Below are 17,823 nucleotides of genomic sequence, written 5' to 3'. Positions count from 1 at the left end.
TGGGGAGGGGAGAGGTGTCGGTCCCTAGTGGGAGGAAGCGAGGGCTGCGGCTGAACATCTACCTGGACAGACAGCCCCTCAGAACAAAGGAGTCTCCAGCCCTAAATGTCAGCGGAGCCCAGGCTGAGCCTCCTGCTCTGGGAGACAGTGGAGGCCTTGATTCTCTTCTTGATTCTTTCTGCACTTTTGGCAGAAAGACAACAACAAAACAAAACACAATCTGTCCTCCAGGCACATACCTGGAGCCTGCTGTTCTCTTCCTCGCTTCTCAGCTCAGGATCTTGTGGACCCAGCCTTTCCATCAGGCCTGGGTCCCTCTCCTGCCGGGGCCGGGGCTGGGACAGGGGGCTCCACCTGGGGAGAGAACCATTTCAGACCAGCGGTTTTCAGCGCTGGCTGCACATCAAATTCACGTCATTTCAAAGACTTAGAATATTTAGAAAACACATACTCAGAATTCAAATTAAACTGGTCTGGGGTGGCGTCTGAGTGCTATTTTTTAGAAACCCCCCCCCCCCCCACACACACACACCTCCCCCGATAATAACACTGTGCAGCCAGAGCTAGTGCCCGCAGGACTGGCAGCCTGTTGAATGTGCAGAGCAGACCTGCCAGAGAGCTGTAGGAAGTTACACCTGGACCCGTTAGCACTAGGGGAGGAGAAAAGTCTTAAAACTGTGGTCAGCATGGGTCATCGGGGCAAATTCGGATTCTTAGAGGGTGGTTGTTCAGAGTCTTTCTATATCTCAAACTGGGGCTTACACTAATTTTAAATATTTATCAAAACCAGGAAATGAGGGTAAAAGCTATCTTCATAATTAAGCAGTCTCTGCTAGCTATTTATGAGTCACAGGGAACAATGTTTTTTATCTTCTTACAGGAAGATAAAGTCACCCTGAACTAAAGCTTTGAGAGGAATCATAGTTTATGAAAATAATGGGGTGGCATCATAAATCACAAACGTTGTCTCTATGATATATGACCACTCTAATTCTGTACATTTCCTCCCTGTTTCAATACAATGGAGTCTTTATAATACAAATTAATCTGGCATTAACCTTGGAGCCCTTAGTCCGCTTTCTCTAATGAAACTGAAAATAGTAAGCCTGTCAGAGAAAGATAAGTATCACATGATCTCACTTATATGTGGAATCTAATGAACAAAATAAACTGATGAATAAAATAGAACCAAAAACAAAGAAGCATGAAACAGACTGGTGAATCTCAGAGGGAAGGTGAGGGTGGGAGGAGGTAGGGGAGTGATTAACCAGGGAACTTATATGCATAGATGCATAACCCTTGGACACAGACAATGGAGTGGTGAAGGCCTGGGAGGGGCGGGTGTAAGGTGGAGAGGGTCAATGGGGTAAAAACAAACAAACAACAAACAAACAAACAGAGACATCTGTAATACTTTCAACAATAAACTTTTAAAAAAGAAATGAAAATAAAAATACTTCTCAATGCTCAGGAATCTCATTAAATAATATGTAACTTAAGTAAATCATATCTAATTTCTATTTCTTATTCTTCTTTCTTCTCCTTCTCCTTCTCCTTCTCCTTCTCCTTCTCCTTCTCCTTCTCCTCTTCCTCCTCCTCCTCCTCCTCCTCCTCCTCCTCCTCTTCCTCCTCCTCCTCCTCTTCCTCCTCCTCTTCCTTCTTCTTCTTCTTATTCTGAAGCCACACACTCAGCATTCTATAATGAAGTAAACATTGGATGTCTCTACTTCATACCATGGGACCATTTTAGCAAGTCACTGCACCTCTCCCGACTGCTTCCGTGTCAGGAATATGACGGTGCCACCAGGTGACATGTAAAATGATTCTCAAATTCAAATTAGCAAGAAGGCAGATTACCAGTCTGGCAACCCTAAAGAACAGCGAAGTGCCTGGTTTATTGCCTTGGCATTTAGTGTGGAAACATGCCATATATCAATCAACAAAAATGTCCTGAGTACTCTCTTAACAAACAAAAAAAAAGTGTGGGGTGTTGCTATGGATACTTCAAAGAAATAGTACTATATCTCCATGGTTTTACTATCAATAAGGTTGGAGAGATACTGGAGAGATACAGTTACATCAGATAAGAACATCCAGATGTGCCAACTGGTATTTCATTAAGTCAGTGAACGTTTACTGGGAACCTGTTGCATGAGTTAGCTCCTCACCTAATGAGTATCACAGACAATAGTGCTGATATGTTTGGGGAAAAGCTGTCACTTTTCTCCATTCGTATAAACTATAGTAATACACTGCATTCACTCTCCAGTGAATAGCATGGTGTTATCCACTATCTCAAGTATCTTTCATGGACCTAACTTACTGCTATGGAAAGAGCACGGGTTTATCTTATTCTTGGGTAATTCCGAAAGTCCTTTCCCTGTCACCTGCTCCTCCAGCTGAGATCACCACCTTTGTTGTGTCCCACAGGCTGTTTCTAAGCTGAGAGCTGGTGGTCATCAATAATTTGATAGTGAATTTAATTAAATGTGCATTGATTGAGAGCTGTGTAGGAGATGTGCATCGCGAGCATTGTGTTAAATGCTGGCAATACGGAGCGTAAACATCATTTATAACCTGCCTGTGTAGTTCATAGTCAAGCAGGGAAATAATTCAATTATGACACACATGATAGATATGCAGTGATAAGGCCTGCTCAATGTTCAGGGGTAGCTCATTCATTCATTTATTCATTTAACAAATATGTATCTAGTGCCTGTTTCCTCCAGCCATCATCCAAGTGGGTACTATACACTGGGGAGAAAAAAAAAACAGACAAGGTCTCTAACCTTATGGAGCCTGCAGATGAATGAAAGAATAGATAAGTGGATGAGCAAACAGCAAAAACAGTATGTAATTTCCAAAAATGCTAAGTCCCATAAAGGAACAAGCAAGGCACAGAGATAATGTGAGGGATGGACCTATGTTCTCAGCATCTCAGCTGAGACCTGAAGAACAGAAGAGCCCATCATGCAAAGAGCAGAGGTGAGGGCCCCGGGTCAGGGGCACAGCACAGCGAAGGCTGGGAGGCAGGAGTGAGGGTGGCATGCCTGGGGACCTGAACTGGGTGCTGTGGTTAAAGGGGTGAGCAGCGGGGGTGAGTCTGGAGGGAGGTCAGCCACGGCTTTGAGGATCAGATAGAGAATTTATTTAAAACCCAATGAGAAGCTGTTGAAGGATATTACATTGGGGGAGGACAAGAATCTAAGTTTTAGACATTTATTCTGGGCACTAAACAGAGACCGCATGGGAGTGGAACATTTGTGGTGATAGGGAGACCATCTGGGAGGTTGAGGTGACGTGGGCTGGGCTGGTGGCAGTGGGCAGGCAAAAAACTATGGCTGGATGTGAGGAGGGAGGGAAAGAAAAGACCCATATAAAGGGGTCAAGGAGGCTACTGTACACACAAGCATAGATCGTGGGGAAGAATACAGGGTGTGGACAGCGATGAACACACTTCTGCCAACTGCAGGGCATCAAAAGGTAGGAGCAGATTAAGTCACTCATGGAATTAAAAAGAGGGAGCCCTGTCCCCAGTCACTGCAACCTTCCCAGGAGCTGAACAATGTGCTATGTTCGGGTTCTGTAAACATTTTCGTGTCACCAGTTCATATAAAGCACCTGCTGTGGATGAATGGGCCAGAGGACACCTTGACCCAAAGGGGAGGTAGAGGGCAGATTTCCTGGAGGCAAAGGGAACACACGCTTCAGGCTCCTTCACCAGCACGACACCTACAAGGCCCTGGATACGATTTTGTATTTGTAGGTTAGGCATTTTCTTTTTCTCTGGAGAGCCTTCAAGTTCCTAAAGTTCAGGCCCCACAACATGGGGCTCTGCCCCTGGTGGGGAGCTTCAGGAACAGAACATACCATCAGAACAGAACATACTATCAGAAACCACCAATGCCCTGGCAATGTGGTGGCCAACGGGGCCTTTAGATTAGATTACCTCTATGCTGGGTCAACTAAAAGTTGTGGGCAAACATATTCTTTGCAGAAAAGCTTTCTGTTCAAGCCTATCCCCTGACCTATTCACATGTGCCCCAACCAGGAAGTTGGTGATAGCACTGTGAGGGGGAAGGGCAAGGCCTGGGTCAAGGCTGGGAAGGGGACGAGCCATGGGCATCACTCCGGCCATGAGAACACCCTGTGGGTAGTCGACAGAATGGACTCACCAGGCAACCAAGAGCTCATCTAGTTCGCCGAATCCAAAACATTTGAAGAAGAGTAGAAAGAGTAAAAATGGTCAGGCAGACTGACTGCATAATCCACAGGGCCCAGTGCTAAGTGAAAGCGTGGTGGGTCTGCTGTTCAAGAGTATTAACAATTTCAAGATAATGGCAGCAGAGCATGAACCCAACAGCCGGCACCGTTTTGAGCAGGGGCCCGATGTGGTGCCACAGGTCACCACCCACAAAGTCAGTCAGCCCTGGGAACAGAAGGAACTTCGGCTCAGGGTTCTCATATTTATTGGACATGTTCTATGTTCCAGACACAGGCAAGACGTTCACAATTCATTTTGCCTTCAGAACTGCTTTGTGAGAGAAATATTATTATTGACACTTCACAGCTGAGCAATCAGGTCCTAAAGGGATTGTTTGCACATGCACGCACAGGTTGTACATTGCTGTCCAGAAGGGACCAGAAGTCACTGCCCAAGCATTGGTCAGAACCAGAAACATGTGGGCTGTGTCATAGGCTCACTTAACAAAGATGTCAAAATGGCTTGATGAGTCCTGTGAACCACAATTGAGGCAGTAAATAGGAAACGGAACCCCCCTGGTCCTTTTCCACTTCCCTGAACCCTTCAGCTATGAACTAGTGCGAAGAGGCTGTCATCCCAGCGAAAGTTTCTAGACTTTCCGGTTTTAGTATTTAGCTGCTCTGGCTGGCATAGGGTTAAATGACTACTGCTTTATTTGCAACTTATTTATATTAAAAGTGAAAGGTCAAATTCACACAGGGTGAAATAAAGGGCTCATTATAAACATGCAAACAAACGCAAGTGTTCGCTGCCAAAAATATCCAAACAAACCAAACCAGAAACAAGAAATATCTCCTTGGCTCAAATGATGCCGTTCTTCCACAGAGATGAAAGGAAATCCTGAAATTCAAGACCAACTCAAGCAAGTACAAATTTTATGTTGCTCCTTAGTGGACACCAGGTTAAGGGAGAATTGATACACTGGCTAATTTAAGCACCGTGGACACTCACATTACAAGCTGAGGCCAAAAGATCTATTAAGGCATTGGAATTTTCTAGCATTTTCTAGCAGTCTCCAAACTGTCCTATCGTCACTCATGCTTGTTTATTTGGACACACTATAAAGCATAGTTAAAATTCCTTTTATAGAAAGAAAGATTCCTTTATTTACCTGAGTTCAAACATACAGACAACATGCTTATACATGAACTTCACACATAGGTGCTCTTAGCCTTGTTTTAGCATGGAGAGTAACGGGAGGACCGAGATGGTAGATGTATGATTTTTAAAGTGCATGTGGATCTGACGTGATCATCACCAAGGAGACATGGCCTCACATCAACATGAGGAACTGGAAGTGAGCCCGTCATGCACCAGTGCCAACTCCGTGGTCCTAGAAACTGGTGAAACGGGTTTGGTACTGACTTTGAACTACACACATGAACCTCGGGGCTTCCACTGAGAGGAGAGTTTACTGGATTGTGGTTCTGGGACCTTTTCTGAGAAGAAGACGGAGATAGAAACTGGCATCTGTTCTTTTACCCACTACAAGGAGCAGGCAAGCTTACCAAGTCCATTGCTCGACTACGAGGAAAGTAGGATATTGTGCTAAGTAAAATGAGTTAGACAGTGAGGAGAATGTAAACAGAGAGGAAAATGGTGGTGAGAATAATAGGAAGGGGCTCACAGGTGGGTGGTGAAAATGGGGTGATGTTGGTCAAAGGCACAAACTTCCAGTTATAAGATGAATAAGTTCTGGGAATCTAATGTACAACATGGTGACTATAGTTAACAAGCCTGTTTATAGATTTGAAAGTTGGGAAGAGACTAGATCATGAATATTTTCACCATAAAAAAGAAATGGTAGTTATGTGTCACGAAGGAGGTACTAGCTAACCCTATGGTCAATCATTTTGTGATATATAAGTGCATCCAATCAACCCAATAAGTTATCAAATCAAAACCTTAAAATTATACAGTGTTGTATGTTCATTATATCTCAACTAAATTGAAAAATAACATTAAAAAAAAAAGGCAACTGCCAAGCTGTTTCCCAGAATGGTTGTACCATTTTGCATTCCCAATTCCTGTTCCTTCAGCTCTTGGAGAATGCTTGATTTCGTCAGTCTTTTTCACGGTAGCCATTCCAAGAAGTGTTCTGGTATCTGATCAGATTTTCGTTTTACGTTTCCCTAATGACTAAACAACTTGTGCATCTTTTCATGTGCTCATGTGCCATGCACACGTCTTCTTTGGTGAAGTGTCTTTTCAAATGTTTTTTTCACTTTTCAAAAATTGGGTCAGTTGTTTTCTTATTATTGAATCTTTTTATTTTTTTATTTGGAAAAAGATATTTACTATGCATATATGCAACTTATAGCTAGAATATTTTTTTAAATGTCTATATATTATTTTTTAAAAGCAGACTAAGAAGAAAAATGGGCAAAAACTTCTTTGCAAAAGAAGATATTCAAGTACTACATAGCCTATGAAAATTTGCTTGATTTTATTAATAGTTAGGGATATGAACACTGAAATTACAACGTGATCCAAAGTATTCCTGTCCTGGTATTAGCAAGAATGTGGAGCAGCGGGAACTCTAACATGCTGCTGCTCAGGGCGTATATTTGTGCAACCGTTTTTATTGAATCTTTAGAGTTCTTTATGTATTCTAGATACAAGTCAGATATATGCTTTGTAAATATTTTTCTCACAATCTATGGCTTATCTTTTCATTCTCTTTTCAGTATCTTTTGAAGAACAGAAGTTCTTAATTTTAATGAAGTCCAGTGTATCAATTTCTTCTTTTATCAATCATGGTTTTGGTGTTGTATCTAAGAAATATGCCTAACCCAAGCCTATGAAGAATTTCTCCTATGTTTTCTCAGAGAAGAGTTATTGTTTTGGCTTTTTATTTAAGTCTCTGATCCATTGGTATGTGGTATGAGGCATAGGTTACAATAGATCAATTTTTTTTTGCATATGATCATCCAGTTGCTCCAATACCATTTGTTGAAAAGACTATCCTTCCTGTAGGGCCATGGTTGGCAAACCGTGGCTCGCAAGCCACATGCAGCTCTTTGGCCTCTTGAGTGTGGCTCTTCCACAAAATACCACGTGCGGGCGCACACATACAGTGCGATTGAAACCTCGTGGCCCATGCGCAGAAGTCGGTATTTTGTGGAAGAGCCACACTCAAGGGGCCAAAGAGCCGCATGTGGCTCGCGAGCTGCAGTTTGCCAAGCCGCAGTTTGCTGACCCCTGCTCTAGGGAATTGCCTTTTTACCTTTGTCAGAAATCATTTGCTTGTGTATATGAGGATGCACTTCAGACTTTCTGGTCTATTCCATTGACTTGTTGCTCCATCGTGGCTGGAAGCAGAAGTCTGGGCTCCAGGCAAAAGCATCTTGAGTGGACACCGGCAGCCTTGTGAAGCGGCATGCCACCCATCTATTCTCTTCTTTCTCTGCAGTGGACAGGGATAAAGGAGAAACCCTGGCAGGTACGGAGACAGGTTAGGGGAGAAGGGAAGGCAGGATTCATTTTTTCCCCCTGCAAGTGGAGAAGTTGTTTTGCACACCCCCACCCATATACTATTTCTCTAAACAACGCGCATGCTGCCTCGGGATTTCCGTCATAGGCTACCCACCCACGGTTTGAGGCCCTCAGATGCTCACATCTTTTGTTTAGAGCCTGAAGCTACATGAAGGCCAGACTCTGGCTAGCGCCTTGGAAGATAATCTTTCTTGGTTCATGCCTGTGGGGTTAAATTAAGAAGCTGATTCATTTCTACTGCTTTTGCTAAACCGTTGGGTGCTGCTCACCAACGGCCATTAACATGTCAGCGGCATCGCTGTATAAATCCTATCTTCCGTCTGTGAAAGGAATACCGATTAGTGTGACTACACCTGAATCCAATCAGCGTTGCCTCTTTCCGTCTAATTTTTTAAATGTCATTTTGTTAATGTGAATTTTAATAGTGATTTATGGCAACAGCATTCCTTTACCTTCTCACGTTACCAGGTAACTTCTTGAGGTCAAAGAGCAGTAAGAGCCACCTTGCTCATAATTCTCCCGCTTTTTCATTTCCTGTGGTAATATTTTTGCTACATTTTTAATCTTCTACGTTCCATCACACTTAACTGTGCCCCATTCTCAGGCTGACTTAGCGTGCTCTTCATGTCAGATTTTACAAAGCACATGTTTCCTGGAAGGGCTGTTCTCCATTAGCCGGGGAGGACAGGAAATGGTCCTGTCCTAGGCCGAGCCGAGAGTTCACACCGAGTTATGTAACCCCGAGGGTTGATCGAAGGCTTTCGTTGGCGTAGAGGGACAGTATCAGCTTAAAAGCAGCTTGGACATCTCTAAAGCGGGGGAGGGAGGGGGAGCCCTGATAAGCACATCCAATTAACTATGTTTTCTGCCCTGGAATTTGTTATGAATCCTGACATTCCACAATCCGAATAGATAAGCACCAAACAATTACCAGAAAAATAACGCTGCAGTGTGGGAAATGGCACCCTCCCAGCCTGAAGGAGTCAGTGAGCCTCCGGCCACTGGAGAATCAGTAAAGCACAGGGGAGAGCCCGCTGTGACAGCCTAAAGGAAGCTCTTGGATTCCAGGGATCAGAGGCATCAAGATTGCTGTGGTTCAGAGCACAAGTTCAAGGGCATGGCAACCTGGGTTCAAACCTCGATTCTGCTACTTTCTAGCTGTTTGAATTGGGGCAAATTACTTAACCTCTCTGCATCGCCATTTTGCCTTCTTTAGCTGTAGACATAATAGTTCTACATAGGATTATTGTCCCGTGACAACTCACTTAAAATAAGTTAATATATGAAAACCCTGAGACCAGTGCCTGACATATACCGTTGTTAGTTGCTATTACCTTTTTGTTTAGAAATTGAAATATATTTGACATATAGCATTGTATAAATGTAAGGTGTACAACATGGTGATTTGATACATTTATATATTGCACTATGATTGCCATTGTAAAGATAGTGCTGTACCATGTAGCACAATTATTATTTCTTTTTTGTGGTGGGAATAATGGAGATCTACTCTCTTAGCGAGTCTGGTGATTATGATACAATGCTGCTGCCAATGTTCCTGTGCTGTGCATTTGACTACCAGACTTGTTTGTGTATAGTTGCAAGTCTGGGCCCTTAGGCAACATCTCTCCATTCCCCCACCCCCAGATCCCGGTAACTGCCATACTACTCTTCCGTTTTTTATGAGTCTGACACTTTTAGATTCCACATGTGCGTGATATTACTTGGTATTTGTCCTTCTCCGTCTGACTTACCTTATTTAGCAGGGTGACTTTGAGGTCTTATTGAGGGTTTAACCAGGGTCAGATCTGTGCGGTTTAGTATGGTGGCCGCTAGGCACCTGTCACTATGAAGTGCTTCAAATGTGCCCAATGTGACAGCATAATTGAATTCTGAATGCTGTTTAATTTTAATTTAAACCAATGCTTGACTCTGTTACTGGAATAATTGTAAATAAGTTGAACAATTCGGACATGTGAACGTACTTTTTCAAATATAAATTTTATGAAATCTAAGTATAGATGTTTTGATGTTCAGATTATGAAGATAAAGTACAAGGGAAAAGACTGAAAAAGTATCTCATTGGTATTTTTAAAATACTGATTGTATGCTGAAATAATACTATTTTGAATATATTGGGTTTAATAGATATGAAAACTATTTTCCCGTGTTTCTTTTTACTTTCCAAATGTGGCTCCTGGAAGATAGTACACATCGCACTGAACAGGGCTGGGCCATGTTATGAGGGAGCTTATTTGCTCTGCTAAAATGTTTGGACTTTATCCTAAGTGCATTGGGAAGAAACAGGATCAAATTTACATATTACACATTTACATATCAGAAAATTCACCCTGGCAGCTGTGTGGGAAATGGAATTGAGGGAAATAAAACCAGAGCTATCGAGATCTATTCGTTTCAGAAAAATAGGCAAGAAAACTCGTGGTCTGAGTTGTGGACGGCAGTGTGGATGGGAAGTGACTCGTTGGACAGGTTGCTTCCCTCGGTAAGCCCAGGTAAGGGGAGTCCAAGTTGCCGCCAAAGGGTGTGGCTGGGGAACAGGATAGATTCTCTGAGACAGAGCCTAGAGGGCAATTGGAGAAGATCATTTAACTGTCAGACTAAGTCCCTGCAAGCAAACCACCCCGATCCCTTCCACTCTGATAATTCCACTGAAGAGGCTCCTACAGCCAAAACATTGCTCTTAGGAACTACTGGCTCTCCTATGCTTTCCCAAATCGGCTCCTAAGTGAAGAAGCATGAAATGAAGTCCAAAACCTGTCTCCCTCTACTTGTCATTTTAAAAACAACCAACAAACCAGACATATTCCAATATGGTCACTGCCGTTTGGTGAAGGTAGTTAACAGTCCTCACCTGTACTCACAGAGCTTCCAGGATTCAAAGGGACTGTTTCTGAAACGGGGATGGAAGAGAAGAGCCTACGGAGACATTCCTCCCTAAGGGGGAACGCATTTCCATGGAAAGCTCGCTGGCTGGGAATCCTGCACCTGCCCTGGCCCCAGGCCCCACCTTGCTCCCTTCTAAGCCCTGGCATGCGGAAGGCTCGCACTCAGTGCCTGCTGAACAGATGACGTTTACTGAACTCGGAGCCTCAGTTTCCTGATCTGTATAAATGGGATGATTGTTTTCACTGCGAACAGTAGTTTTGCAGATCAGATAATCTCCTACATAAAGTGGCACTTAACTGCCATTTGTTAAATGATAGTAATTATGAGTACATCTTGAATAAAGTGAAAGCAGTGGGTGAAGTTCTTCGTGATATATTTCAAACACTGCATGTGGCCCCCTTTGTGTTCAGACTACCATCTGGACATTTCCAGGGCCATGGGGACACGGCGGGCATACATCTCCTAAATCTCGAGGCGATCCCAAACCCCAAACTTTAGTTCTGAGCATAACCTTCAGCCTTCCCTCCAGCAAGTCTCAAAGCAGGGCAGAGTGGCCACTAACAATGGCCCCTTTGTTAACTGTCTTCTTCTCTTTGTTCCTCTTTCCTATCCTCCAGGCGCCCTGGGAGAGAAATCTTAGAAACTCAGAATGGTAAGAAGAGGACAGGAGGGACCTGAGCCAGAGCGAAGGTCTTGCATCACACACTGATTAACCAAGGTCGGCTCTCCTCCACATGGAGGCTGACGCCGCTGTGTGTCGCTGAAAAGATCACCAACTGACCTGCCCTCCTTCCCACGCTGAGTGTGCAGTCTCCGAACGTGGCGTAGACAAATATTTATGTATAAAGTACAAAAGGCAGGCCAGCGGCTCTTCTCTGTCGTCGAAGATCAATGCCATTCGGCTTCTAAAACATTTTGCATGGAGCCAACACCCTCACCCACCGGGCTGAGGAGGGAGTGAGCACTGCAGAGCCAGGGGCAGCGTGAGGCGGGCTGTGCAGCTGCCGATGGAATGGCCAAGGGATGGGAAGCGGCTCCAGAGGGGACACTTGGCACGAGGATGTTCCCAGAAAAACAAGGCCCTGAACTCTCAGTCCATCGAGCCAGTGTTTGCAAAGTGGCTCCACTGTTGCCTGCGATGGCTCGTCCCCCTGGAAGATAGGATCCTGGTCCTGAAGGGCCGTATCCTTTGTCAAGATCAACAAGGCACACACTTGAAATAAACAGAAATCCACTAAGCACTTAGCTGGGTGATGCTGACTGCAAGTAGGAGGGCTCCCAGAAGGGAAATCAACGTGGGATGAGGGTGCGGAAAAGGTCTACGCGAAGAAGATGGGGGCTAAACGAGATGGGAAGGATGAGCAAGATTTCAGTACAGGGAGGGAGATGCAGGGAGGGAGGGAAAGAGGAAGGGAAGAAGGGAGGGAGATGCAGGGAGGGAGGGAAAGAGGAAGGGAAGAAGGGAGGGAGGTGCAGGGAGGGAGGGAAGAAGGGAGGGAGGCAGGCAGGAAGGGAGGACATTGGAAAGTGATGAAGATGGGAGAGTGGGATTGCTGCTAAGTAGGGCTCGGTGTCCTCACCCTCACTCTGCCGTTCACTCAGTTCTCTGCTCCATGTCCCTCCTCTCTCAAGCGCCACCTCACATTTCTCTTTTGTTAACGTCAAAGCCCTCTTTTCTTATGTCTTTATCCACCACCCTTGCTAATGTATGGACCTAAGATGACTTGTAATGCTTTATATATTGAAGTTGTAGCTTTCAAACCGAAGCAGAAGAGCCATGTGAACGCCCAGCACAGGCTGCCCCCTGCTCAGGGACCACTGGCCAGCGGCTGACACTGAGTGGTCTCCCTCCACTGCCCGCCACTCAGAGGCCCAGCGGGTTTCATCCTGGCATTTGGAAGAAGATGTGGGAGCCCAAAATACTGCTAACAGGGGCAGAGAAATCCCCGGGGGACACGGGCTCTGAAATTGTAGGGTCATTTGATAGCTAGCATTGAAAAGACCCATTTGTCTTTCTCTTTGTTTCCTCCTTCTTATTCTTTTATTTCCAGAATTTTCCATACATGGGTTCATTTACAAAGAGAAAGCCAAAATTTGGCTACGACACCTTCACAAAATGAAAGCCTTGGAGAACTCTGGTCTGGATGGAGGCACAGGCCCCACCCCCACCCCCACGCTGTCCCTAAATTACTCCCTATAATTTGTTAGCTTGATTCTACCCTGAGTGTCCAGGCGGTTGAAACCCACAGCCCCTCTGGCCCGTGAAGGGGAGGCGTCTCGCCTTGCCCCTCCTCTCCGTGGATCTGAGGCGGCTGGCCCTCTGCCCGGCTCTGCCAGAAAGTGGCATGACCACCGGGCGACTGTGGTCAGCCCAGGAAGAAAATCTCGGGTATTCACAGCTAAACGATGGTTTGGAAACTGCTGGCGACTGAGGGTTGGCTGGGGAAAGGAGCAAGAATAGCAGCAGAAATGCACTCTTTGACTCTGCTTCTGCCCCAAACAGGTCCTAAAAGAGCCGTAGAAAGGATCCCAGTGTTCGTGGCTGGGCGGGCAGATGGAGTCCTGCAGTGAGAGCCCTCGGGGCAGCTGGGCTCTGTCTCCTCCAGGTCCTTCTAAGGTAACACAGGACTTCTCTGGGCCCCTCCCACTTCTGAGTAACATTTCCTTTTTTACTCTAAGAAAGACCCTCTGGAGCCAGGACCTGCCCTTCCAGTTCACGTTCCAGATGCCTTGTCCGCTGGGGATAACGCAGCGGCTCGGTTCCCACCCCTTTGTGTCCAGCCACTCGGCCTGTGCGGGGCGATCCTCGGCTCAGCACCACCCAGTGGAGACAGGATCTACCCGCATCCGCTGAATTTGTTCTTTCTTATTTTTGTTTCTTTAAATGTATATTTTTATTGATTTCAGAGAGAAAGGGAGAGGGAGAGAGAGATAGAAACATCAATGATGAGAGAGAATCATAGATTGGCTGCCTCCTGCATGGGCCCTACTGGGGATCGAGCCCACAACCCAGGCATGTGCCCTGATCAGGAATTGAACCGTGATCTCCTGGGTCCAAGGTCAACGCTCAACCACTGAGCCACGCCAGCTGGGCCTGAGTTAGTTCTTTCAATGGCTTCTTCTCACAGGGAGAAGGAGGGCGTGCTTCTGTCCTGAACACGTGTCGGGCATCTAGAAAACTCACTTCCTCCGTCCTAACTCACCGCCTTGCTTAGGCCCCAAAGGTCTGGGAAACGGAGAGGAGGTCCCCCGCGCTGTCCCATCTTTCCTTTAAAGCAAATGGGCCTGGACGTGGCAAAGGTATTTGAAGGAAAGGACTGCACCCGGGAATAGGGCCGTGCACGCTGTGCTCCTTGGTTATGTCTATTCACTTAAGAGAGTCGGAAAGCACAGAGGCCTCGGACCTGCAAACTGAAGGAGGCTCTGAAATGACATCTCAGGAGCAGCTCAGGCAGGCGGCACCCTCCAGGCAACGCGCTGGAAAGGGCTGAGGCTGCTCCGACCAAACTGAAGGAATTGATATGCTACCGAACAACTGCTGGTGTCCTCGAGTGAAGGTGCGTTACTGGAGAGCCAGTGTTGCTCCTTGTTGCTGGCAGCACTGGGAGCTAAATTGGCTGTTGTGAGTGTGCTGTTGGGTCCACGCATAAGCCATCATCTCTGCCATCATGGCTGCTCTGTTCAAGAATCCACCCTATAAGCACCAGATTGGAGAGGACAGAGGCTACCATCTACCAGCTGAGTCACTGGCTATTTAATGCCTCTTCTGCAGTATAGGCTAGTGGTGCCCACCCACGTAGGCCCAGCCAAGGGCCTCCTCCCCAGGGATCCTTGTCCCCTTCCCAGGCTCTGACAAATCAATCAGGCCATCTGCCATGTACTCTGCTTCCAAGGACCATCCATTGCTTTAGGCTAAGTGCTCTGGAAACCAGACTCTGAGACAGGGTTGCACGTAAAAGGTTTCTTTTGGAGAACATTCAGGAGATTCATCTTTAAGGAACTAAAGGAAGCAAGACTGGGAAGAAGGACAGAATAAAGCAAGAGTGCTAGATATTTTTATCTCCACATCAGTTAGTCATGGGCTGCCCCAGGCAGGGGACATAATTTTGGATGAGACATAACTTCAGCTGAGAACAATTTCTAGTGAGGGACACAGCTATGTGTTCTTGGCTGATGGTTATGTTAGTTCTGAAGAAGCAGTTTAGGCAGTGATCATAGTATTCACTACAGCATTAGACCATCGGTTTGTCCTAATTCAGATTTAAGTTTCATTCATTGAAGTGTAAGAAATTACCCAAAATTTAGTGGCTTAACACAATAGTAAGCACTTATTACCTCACAGTTCCTATGGATTAGGAATTGAGGGGCAGCTTAGCTGGTTGGTCCTGGCTCAGGGTCTCTCACAAGGTTGCAGTGAAGATGTTGGCTGAGCCTGTAGTCATCTTAAGACTTGACCAGGACTGGAGAATCCACTTTCAAGACAGCTCATGCATATTGCCAGCAAGTCGATGGAGGCAAGAGGCCAAAATGACTGGTCACATGAACATTTCCATAGGGCTGCTGTGAAAATCCAACAGAGTAACCCAGAAGACACAATGTCTTTTATGAGCCAACCTCAAATGTTGCATGTTTTCATGTCTATAAATCCTGTTGGGTATGCATGCCGGCTCTCTTCATTGTAGATAGAGACTACACAAGAGTATGAATACCAGAAGGCAAAGACCAAAGGGGGTTGTCTTGGAGACTAGACAGCACAAAGAGATTTCATCGATCTAGAAGTCTTGAACCAAAGGTCCTTCTATCAAATGCTCAGGTCTTTTTATTATTTAACTCAGGAGCTAGACATATCCAGAACGTGGGTGTGGTTGAAATTCATTCTAAATGTGGACCCTAACTTCTCTTCTTGCTACACACAACTATGTTTACAGGAAGCAATCCATCACTGCAGTGATCCATTGCAGCAGATTAGGCCACAATTTAAAAACATATTATTGTTGTCCTAGAAATAGGTTGGAAAATCATATCATTGTGCTATAAGCTTGTGCCATGATATTGCATCTTTTTTGATTGAGGTATTCTCACACTCTCTAGGGTTCCATAGAGAAGCTTATATTTCGTCACCTTGGAGATTTAAATATTAAATGGTGATTTTATGATTGTTTTCCACTTTTACTCAAGAAAGGTATCTAAGTTCATGATTGGTAACTCTACTTATAAACCATTATTAAGATCTGTTAGCCAAAACTTTGAAAGTAGATAGCTAAACTTGACTTTAGAGACACTACAAAGAAAGAAAAATACATGGTACCTGTTCTTAAAGACATTAGTATTTTTGGAGGAAACCAGCATGAACCCTTAATGAGCTCATAAGAACTACACAGATGTAGCAACCAAACCTTGAGAATAAAATTTTAGCAAAGTTCTATCTGGCCTCCATCTCTCAGCAAATGCTTTTCTAACCTAGAAAAAACTCAACTGGAAATAGAAGAGCAAATCCCTTCTGCGAGCATCATGTCAGGGATGGACTGGAAAAGAGGAGAGGAGGGATCAGTCCTATTGCCTGTCACCTTAGTGGCCTGGAGGAGTCAACACCAATTATAAATAGAATATTGCCTCCAAGACGCCCTCTCTACCCACCAGATCACACCACATCCCCTTGACTGAGGGATGCCCTTTTACCCAAGGCTGTAATTCATTTCCATGACTACCAGGAAGGCCAGAACAAACACATTACTCTCAACAGGAACTACATTTATTTTGAAGATAGAAAATCAATAACCAAGATATTTGTTTTGCGGAGAATGTGCAGTTGGTTTAGAAGCATTGTACTCAGGTCTGATAGAAAAGTCTATGTGACCGGAACTCAGTTTACTGGACTTGGAATCAAGAGGAATGAGGTCTTTCATTTATTCACTCATTCCTTCAACAAATGTATTGCTGATGCAGGGACTGTGTTAGGCAGGGAGTCTACAGAGCTTAAAAGAATAAGTAAATAAAAGAGTCCTTGTCTTAAGAAGCTCAAACTCCAATGGAAAAAGCAACACAAAATAATAAACCCTGTGATAGAAATGGGTGCTGAGCGTTGGGAGAAAATCTTAGAATTTGTTAGGTGAAGAGGGGGGAAGAAAGTGCGCTCTGAGCAAAGGAAACTGTTTTCTAAAACACAGAAGCCAGAAAGAACGTGGTTTGTTCAGTTCATTGCTAATTTTACTGGAGCTCAGAGAGTTCGTAGGGAAGAGGAAAGAGATGAAGCTACCATGAGTCTGATCAGGAGAGGTTTGGCAAGAGGAGTCAGGATTTATTGAGGTTAATTGAGAGCTTCTGAAAGGCCTTGAGGAGAGTGAAAGGATTCTATTTGCCTTAAAAAAAATCGCTCTGGGAACAGTGAAGAAGGACAAGAATGTATCAGAATAGATCCCCAGGGAACTCCCACATGTATGAGGGAAACAGAGCCAAGAGGAAGGCGGAGAGGGGAAGCCAAAGAATTCAAAGGAAATCCAAGAGCAAGTGGTTTTGTGGACGAGAAGGAGAGTGTTTTAAGAAATAGAAAGACACAAGAGTGCCCAATGCCACAGAGAGGTCAGGAAAGGCCGGGATGCAAACACGTCCATGAGATTAGCAACCAGAAAGGCCTCAGAGCCCTTACGGAGAATAGTGTCTGTGGGGAGGGTGGACTGCAGGTAAGGAGGAAATGGAGTGAGGAAGAGGAGATGCCACCTCTTCTAGAATCCTGGCCCTGAAGTGCCTAAGGTCCCTTGTTAGAGGAATGTACAATTGAGGGATGTTATTTTATTTTCTAAAGATGGGGAGAACCACCCAGCCAGTGTGGCTCAGTGGTTGAGTGTCGACCTATGAACCAGGAGGTCACAGTTTGATTCCTGGTCGGGGCACATGCCCAGGGTTGCAGGCTCGATACCCAGTAGGGGCAGTGCAGGAGGCAGCTGATCAATGATTCTCTCTCATCATTGATGTTTCTATCTCTCTTTCCTTCTCCCTTCCTCTCTGAAATCAATAAAAATATACTTTAAAAAATAAAATAAAGTTGGGGAGAATCGAGCACATCCCTGAGAATATGAGCACAGAGGATGTAGGAAAGAGTATAGTGGTTAAAGGAGCAAATTCCTGAAGGGTGGAGGTGACATTGGAGGAAAGTCAGC

Source organism: Myotis yumanensis, unplaced genomic scaffold, assembly GCF_028538775.1.
Source record: "Myotis yumanensis isolate MYYU_CA2020_CCGP unplaced genomic scaffold, mMyoYum1.0.hap1 SCAF_4, whole genome shotgun sequence".
In the NCBI taxonomy this organism is placed as follows: Eukaryota; Metazoa; Chordata; class Mammalia; order Chiroptera; family Vespertilionidae; genus Myotis; species Myotis yumanensis.
The sequence above is the reverse complement of the archived record's forward strand: the minus strand, read 5'-3'. Positions refer to the sequence as shown.